This window comes from Prosopis cineraria, unplaced genomic scaffold (genome assembly GCF_029017545.1).
Source record: "Prosopis cineraria cultivar Desert tree isolate PC_DT_omini unplaced genomic scaffold, ASM2901754v1 PC6, whole genome shotgun sequence".
NCBI lineage: Eukaryota > Viridiplantae > Streptophyta > Magnoliopsida > Fabales > Fabaceae > Prosopis > Prosopis cineraria.
Genome location: NW_026555337.1, coordinates 18,940,505 through 18,948,977, shown reverse-complemented (window position 1 = coordinate 18,948,977; position 8,473 = coordinate 18,940,505). Strand labels below are relative to the sequence as shown.

Here is an 8,473-nt window from a genome sequence, read left to right as displayed (position 1 = left end):
ATCTTTTTTTTTTTTTGTTCTGGTTGAAGTAATTGTACTTGTATAATTTATAACAGTATAGCTAGTCAGGTTTCATCATGGAAAAGAAGCAGAGGGAAGAGGCCTCAGTGATACAGTGGTGACTGATCTTGCTTGCTCTGGGAAGACATGCTCTTACTATCATATAGGAGATGCTTTTATTTGTGAGAAGTAAGGACATGTGTTGTCAATTTTGTGTGTGTGTGTGTGTGTGTGTTTTAATTATGCACTACAGTTGTTCATTATGGTTGTGTCAAGATGAGAACTTAATTATTTTTTTTCCCCTTTCTATAGTATGTGATGATACGTGTATTAGAATGAACATGTTTTATATATTGATTTGTCTCATTCATTGTCACGTTCACGTCTTAGTTTCTGTATGAAAATATCCAAAATCAAGGGCTACTATTGTATAATTTTATTTTTTAAACAAAAACACAGAATTATGGCGATAGTTATGCGATAGAACTGTCGTCATAATTCACCTATTATGTGATAGGCCTTTTTTAACTATCCTGAAAATTAATTATTACTACTATTTTTTTTTTTCACTACATCTTGTATATTGTGGCAAAAATGCAAATTTAACCGTCGTAAGAATTAATATTTGCACTAGCGTATTCAAGTATTCAACAATAAGAAGACATGAGATTAATTCAGTATACTTTTAAAATTGGTATCCATGTATGCTAGGATAATTTTAATTTACTATTTCCATATAGGTAGTCTTTTTCCTCATCTGCCTCATCTTCTTCACTTTGCCATTGATTTCTCGTGCCAAGACTATCACATTTGATTCATCATCCTCATCTTCAATAGTCACTGAGCTTAACAATTCTCTCCATCTATATCTTGCTCTTCCTTTTCCTCACTCTTCTCATCCTCGCCATTATTCTCGTCATCATCATCCTCATCATCAAGCCCCAGTTCAAGATTCAACAGTTCGTCATTGTACTCTTCATTCGTCAATTTGCTTGTTATAGATATTGGACCCTCTTGACATCAAATTTTAAGAAGAGCTCAGACTATAAATTGTTTTAATTGATATCTACAATTTGTCTGTTATATATATATATATATATATATGCTTATTGCTCTTTGAGTAGTGACTAAGAAAATAGGATAGGATCATGATGATGTAGTGCCTATTTGGATTTTAATTGAATATAATAGGTTATGAAAATAATTGATTAAATAGTATATTTTAATCATAATTGATTATAGTATAACGCAATCTGTTTGGATATTGTTTTTCTAAAATTGATTTTAACAGAATTAAAAATATTTGGATAATTTATTCAGAATCAATTTTAGCTATATAAATTATCATAAATGACATTGCCTTTCAAAATTAAATTATTGATAAATTTGTATCTAATATTTAAAAAGTAAAATATATTATTTAAATGATATATTTGATTAATTATAAAAATTTAAATTATATTAATATTAACAATTTTAATTTACATAAATAAATAACTCAATATATCTTAATTCAAATAAATTTAATAAAAGAGAAAGATTTTATTCTTAAATACCAAACATCAACTAATGAAGATAATAATGTACAAGTTGATCTCTAATGACATTATGAATATAAGTCTTATCTAACAAAGATGTGAAGCACTGTTTAGAAATTTTGGCAACATAAAAAATGTAGCAATGTAACAAACGATGCAAAATCTCTCTCTCTCTCTTTGTACCTTTGTAACAATCTTTGTAATGACTCTCAATTTTAAATTAAATTAAATTAATTTTTTGCTACCAATTAGTATTTTAATTAAATTAGCTTTATAGCAAGTGCTAAGTAGAGGGTGTTGATTGATTTCGAATCTTACTAAATAAAAGAAGAGAAGAGAATTTGATTTTATTTTTATTAAATTTTGTGCTTCTCTTCCAATTTTTTATTGGGCCTTTCTTTGTCATTTTCCCCATTGCTTTTTGATAAGTTTTTTCGCAATGGCTCAGATTGGTAGCTTCTGAAAAAGATCCATTTTTCCCCAACAATTGATAAACCAAAAAAGTTGCTCTTTGAGTAACCTTTTTCATTAATCAATTTTTGGCCCCAAAAATCGATTGATGAAGCAATCCAAACAGGCACGTGCGTTGTGGAGGATCATCAAATTTTTTATTTTTATTTTTATTTTTTTGTATGGGAAGGATACAGTTTTCCTTAATATTACATCAATATTTTTCTATGTTCTTTATTTTTCATTCAAGTGAATGGGACTTGGCCGGTTAGAAAGAAATGAATAAAATGATTATATTGTAAAGTCAGTAACACGTAATCATGGACAAGGATGTTGATGCTTCAAACAAAAAGAGAAAGGAAAAGGGACAACGGAAGTAAAGGAGAGACATGAAAATTCACCCAAAAGGAAAAAAAAAAAAAAAAGGAGAGACATGAAATAAAACAATGTAGCCTAACTCAACATGCAATTTTTTTCTTTTTTACTTAAAGCAAGAAGAAAACTTTATTAGGGCCAAATACAGAACGCAAACAACACAGATGTGGAAAAAAGTGCAACCACAACTAAAGACAACCATAACTTCATTCAGAAGGAAATCTTCCAGTCAACTGATATGCAATAGAAAGCACGTTTCATTGTAAATTTTATTTAGATAATTTGTAAATTTTGGATCTCTTCTTCAACAAATGTAAATTACATAGACTATGTGAAATAAATGAAAGTTTTGTTATAAATAAAAGGACTGTAAATGCTATGTACGGAGTTTTTATTATAAATTTCATCTGGGAAATTACTTGTAATTTTTTTCAATAACTAACTATAAACTATGTAAAATTACTTGTACATTTCTCCTACTTTAACAAGTGTAAACCACATGAACTATGTAAAGTGAATCGATATTTTATTGTTAATAAATAACTTTAAATGTCATTTATAGATATTCTGTTATGCATTTCGCAAAAGAATAGTTTCATGTTTTTATCAAAAAAAAAAACTTAATTGCAAGAGAAATTTTTAGACCTATACAATTATATCAAATTTTATTGGACCTTTAATAAAAATATGTTGGTTCCACGGGCTTACAATGAGATTCTCCTGGCTGCAATATAGTAAAGCTGCTTTTGTTTTTTTGTAATTGCCTTTTTGTTAGGCAGACAGTTAAGTTTTAAGGAGATAAATTAATTTCAGTCCTAGCTAACTTTAGAATGCCAACAAAATTCTTTGATCCTTTAGTGATAATAAGCCTAATATTTCTATAAATTTGCAAATTTCAACTCTCAATCTTAAAACTTTAATATAATGTATTAGCAACTTATTTTTTAAATTTTAATAGGGTTGAAAAATAAATAATAGGCAATGGAGAAATAAAAGGTCTATTTATTTTATTGATAATTAGACAATAGACAAATAATAAACAATAGACTTAATATTTTTCAACATTAAATATTTCTTATTAACATATAAAAAATAAATTATAAATTCATTACAATGAAATCATAAAATTAGGAACCCAACTTGCAAGCAAATCTTTAAAATTATTAGATATAATACTTTTTAATATTTGTGTTTCTTACTAAAATTAGAAAAATAAATTGTAAATATATTACAACGAAATTATAAAATAAGGAGTTGAACTTGTAAGTTTTTGAAACTATTAAACTTAATATTTCTCAACGTTAAAGATGGACATTTATGTTCTGCCAGACTTATAACTACTAAAAGATTAAAAAATTTTGTTCACATTATAATTTTATAAAATTGATTAAGATTTAAATTAATTAATCTCACTTAAGTGTCATGGTGCCTTTTTATCGCACTTGAGGTCATGCTCTTTTTGCTTTAATAAAGCGATGGCATAATAGTAATTATCGGCACAACTTTATGACTTTTAAAGTCACGCTTCTTGATCAGTTTCTCCGACGACTGTGTTATAGTTTCTCTCGCGGCTCACTTCGCGCCTCCATCGCTGTCGTCGCTCGCTCAACTTGCTCTCACTTTCGTGCTCCGGTGACGGTGAGGTATATTATCTCTTTTATTCTCATCTCATTCATTCTCAGCTTCGTTTCCATCTCTTCAAGTCTGGGCATTCATGAAGGAATGCTTTCTGTGATCTGGGAATTACCTTCAAATTTGAATTGGGGAATTTGAATCATGCGCGATCGTTAAAATTGGTGTGGGTCGGGCCTGTAAATAGGGCCAGGTATTTTTAAAAAATCACTTGAAAAATTGCGGAAAATGATTTAAAAATAATTTTTTAAAAAAATTAATATCAATTAAGTTTTTAAAATAGTGCAATCATTTCTAACTCTTCCTCCAAAATTTACAAATATTATTATTTATAAATGAATGCATTTTGTACCTTAGTTATAAATTTTTAAAGAAGGATATATAAATTTTGGTGAAAGACTTATAAATTACACACTATTAATTTTTTTATAAGGTATTTATGTATTTTTTTGTCATTTTTGGTAATTTTTAATGTCTTTTTCTGCAATTTTTAAGTCAATTAACTAACATCTAAAGTTAACTTTTTAATAGCAAGATACCTAGTGCACCATTTTTAAATGTTAAAGAGAGAAATTACATTAAATCTAAATTTAGGACTCTTGGATCTCCCTAACAAATAGTTAAAGGGCAAAAATGTATTTTAATTGATGAATTTTTTGTTGAGTTGACTTTGTGGGTATTTAATCAATAAAATTATTGTGTATTTCAGATTTTATCTTTTAGTATATGCCCCCACACATCTATATCAACATTTTCATATTTGTTATTCTAACTTTATGCTCCAATTGTTCCTTTAAAGTTCAATAAAATTATTTCATATTCGAGGCTAATTGTCATTCTGATGGCAGATGGAAGAAACTGATTCAAAGATGTGGCCTGAGTTAATAGCTAAAGCTTTCATAGATATTATGGCTAAAGTTCAAATGAGTGAAGCACTTGCAATAAAGGCTGAAGCAAATAAAGGTGAGAGAAGTAAGGAGGCCACTTCTTCTTCACCAGATTATTCTCTTGCCAAGTGTGTGATTGCTCTTAATGAGATGGCATACCTTCAAGAAGATGCTTATATGGAAGCCTTGAAAACCCTGAAGAACGACCCTGAATGGAGAGAAATTTTTCTTAACATGACACTTTACAGGAAAAGGCAATGGGTACTTCGTGTTTATAGTGGACAGTTATGAGTCTTTATTTTGTTATTGAACTTTACGATTATGTCACTAAACTTATGAGTAGTTTGTGTTGGAGATCGGATTTATGAGCCTTTATTCTATTATGGAACTCTATGGTTATGTCATTAAATTTATACTATTATAGAATTGGCTGTACTTGATAGTTATTTTTGCCCATATTTAAAAGCCAACAATCATCAAGTAAGCTTCTATCATATATTGGGGATGCCTATATTTGATGGTTAAGAAACCATAAAATATTACGCTTAAATATTTAATGATTGTTACCAACTGTCATATATAAGTGCTTAGATTTGACCAATAGTAGAGTTATGATGGCATATTTGATGATTATAGTATATAACTGTCAAATATGCACCCTCATATTTAATGGCTACGGCAATAATTGTCAAATATACCCTTCATTTTTTTAAAAAATTGGGGGCTACATATTTCACAATCCTCTAAATCACAAACTAGAATACATGCATCTAGAATGCTTCTAATATTTTTCCAATTTAGAATGCTTGTAATATATAAATTAAAACTATTCAATTAAAAATATGTACAATAATTATGTTCATATATAATATTATTAAATCCTCCAATAATCTAAATTGAAGTTACCCCCTATGAATTTGTCACATATTGAGCCAAAAAATGTCATGAATCTTGACACTACTCCTCGATAATTTCATTGATGCTAGCATCCTTGAATACTTCACAATACGTGTCCGGGTAGTATATAATCAAAGAAAAATTAGTTGACTGATTTTTAATATTTTAAAAAAATTGAATTCCAATGACACACACACTCACACACACACACACACACACACACACACACACACACACACACACACACACACACATGCACATACCTTTGGAGGAATGACAGTCTATTAATGAGTTATGATATCTTTAATATGCCTCATATGGCAATATTCACAGTCTGGGCTATTATCCTTTTGTCGTCGGCACTTTAAAAAAACAATAAAAATATATTAATGAATTAGAACCAATAAACATATAATAAATTCAAAGGCAATACCTTAATTATGTTCCAACTATAGGCCTGATCATATTTCTTGCCTCTTGAAATACTGAGTTGCTTTTGGGTGCGATACAACATCACAACACTAATAAACAAACAAAAAATATTGATGTTTAGAAATTTGAACAACAAAAAATATATAAACTAATTAAGAAGCTTACTTTTTGAACATTTCCATCATATCTTGCTAATTACTTGGTAGCCCACCAGCAAAATCCAAGTGATAAAACCTTGGGCATGTACCAACCGATTGGTTGGCAATTAATATCCAATAGTTCCTAAAAGAATTTAAAAATGTTATAAGATGAAATCCTTAAAGGGAAATTAATTTGACAAGTTCAAGTAATTAACTCTTATCCTCACACGTAAGGTGCCAAGAATAACAGTTCCTTTGAAATGTTATTGTTCCTTGCCTCAAAATACTTGGATAAAGCAACTGATTGAGTTTCACAAATCTCGATAGATTGGTCAATGAGCAGCAATGTCATAAGGAATATAAAGATGAACTTTAAGACAAGGCTGACAGGGATGATGAAATTTTCATAGAGGTACCTAAATAAAGAAATCAAATATGTCAATATATTTGTTATAAAATAGAAATTAGTCATGCGAAAAATAAGTACCTCATATGAAAGTGAACAACGATTTGGCTAATCTCCTTGTGTTTGAGAACCTCAGTGATCACTCTGATCCTGAGCATATCTCCTTAATCTTTGTTGTATATGTCGTGATTGAATGGGACCAACATTGTAGGATTTTTAGTCCTAAACATAAGGGCATACGCTTCAAGTACATCTTGCCATCTCATTGACAGTTGAGATACACTTGTCAAGGGTAGTCCAGTAACCTTGGATTCACATGCTAAGTTTTTAGGGCTGTCTTACCCCTTGGACTATAAACCGGTAGTATCACTTATGAATGAAAAGAAATTATGTATATACTTTATATGAGATAATGCTAACTAAGATACTTTTTTTGTCTTTTCTTCATTGTCTACTAATAGAATGAGATTCCTAGGCCATGCAACAAAGGAGACTACCACGGCGGGTATGCTTGAATTATAGAGAGAAAAGAGAGAAGAGAGATGACAAATAAAATGGTGGGTGAGTTTGAAGAAGATAAATAGGCAGATTTAAAATCAATGTATTTGACAGTTGCCCATTTTAATCATCAAATATATTCCATAAAGTTACAATTCTTTAAATAACCATCATATATCAAGCATCATATATGCTTGATTTTGTAATAGTGTTAAGAGTTTGTGTTTTTATTCTACTATGGAACTTTGTTTATAAACTATGTTGTGTTTAGATCAATGAAAGTTTAGATTTTACCAAGTTCCTCATGATACTGAAAAATTCATAGATTCATTCATTTCTTATTATAATTCTTTTGTAATTTCAAATCATTCTTATATTTTAGTCATTTAAAATTTTAGTTTCAAGCATATCATTTTTTTTGTGTTTTTCACTATCAATGTTCTTGCCACTCTTGCATCTTTTCTCATTTATTGTTTTCCTTTTTCATTGATTGAAAAATAAAAGGAAGCTTATCACTTTTAATTTTTTGTTTTCTCTTCAAATTCAATGTGTCCCACTTTCAAAAATTTTTAAATGTTAATGAGCATTCTGGACCCTAAAATATTACGCGAAAAGTGACATAGACCTTAAACTTCTAAAATATGCAAATTGGATGTTGAACTTCTAAATTTATAGCAAATTACCTGCCACTATTAAGTTATACTTAATGTCATTACTATTTACCATACTATTCTACATAGGGCCTAGTTAAATGCTGACGTGGCAATCCCTTGTTGATGTATCATTTGTTAATGAGCACTACAGACCCTAAATTATTGCACGAGTAGTATCCTAGACCCTAAACTTTGAAATCTAGAGCAAATTATCCCACTATTTACATGTAAAACATTGATTATTATGTAGATCAAATTAGCCTCAGCATGGTTACCGTGATGAACGCATTGTTAGTCACAGCAAACAACCCATAATTTTGTGAAATGATGTTTTCTCCCCTTTTTTGCAATTTTTCTAGATAATTAGTATCTCATATTTTCATATACTCTATAACTTTGATTTAATCTTATTTTGAATAATGCATATTTATTTAATAGTGAAAACTTGAGATCCCATTTGAAAAGAAGTTTAAGTATCAGAGAATTTTATAGATGATGGATGCAAAAGTCGATAATTTCATCAATGAATTTCAAACTCAAATTAACCAATTAATTACAATCCTTT

The 8,473-nt window shown here is 29.1% G+C and overlaps 1 long non-coding RNA gene across 1 annotated transcript; it reads left to right on the top strand.

The window, feature by feature from the left end:
* Positions 1–3,873: 3,873 nt before the first annotated feature.
* Positions 3,874–5,328, top strand: LOC129314476 (uncharacterized). The gene is made up of 2 exons (XR_008594123.1): positions 3,874–4,006; positions 4,844–5,328. It is a non-coding gene; the product is annotated as an uncharacterized LOC129314476 (long non-coding RNA).
* The last annotated feature ends 3,145 nt before the right edge of the window (positions 5,329–8,473 follow it).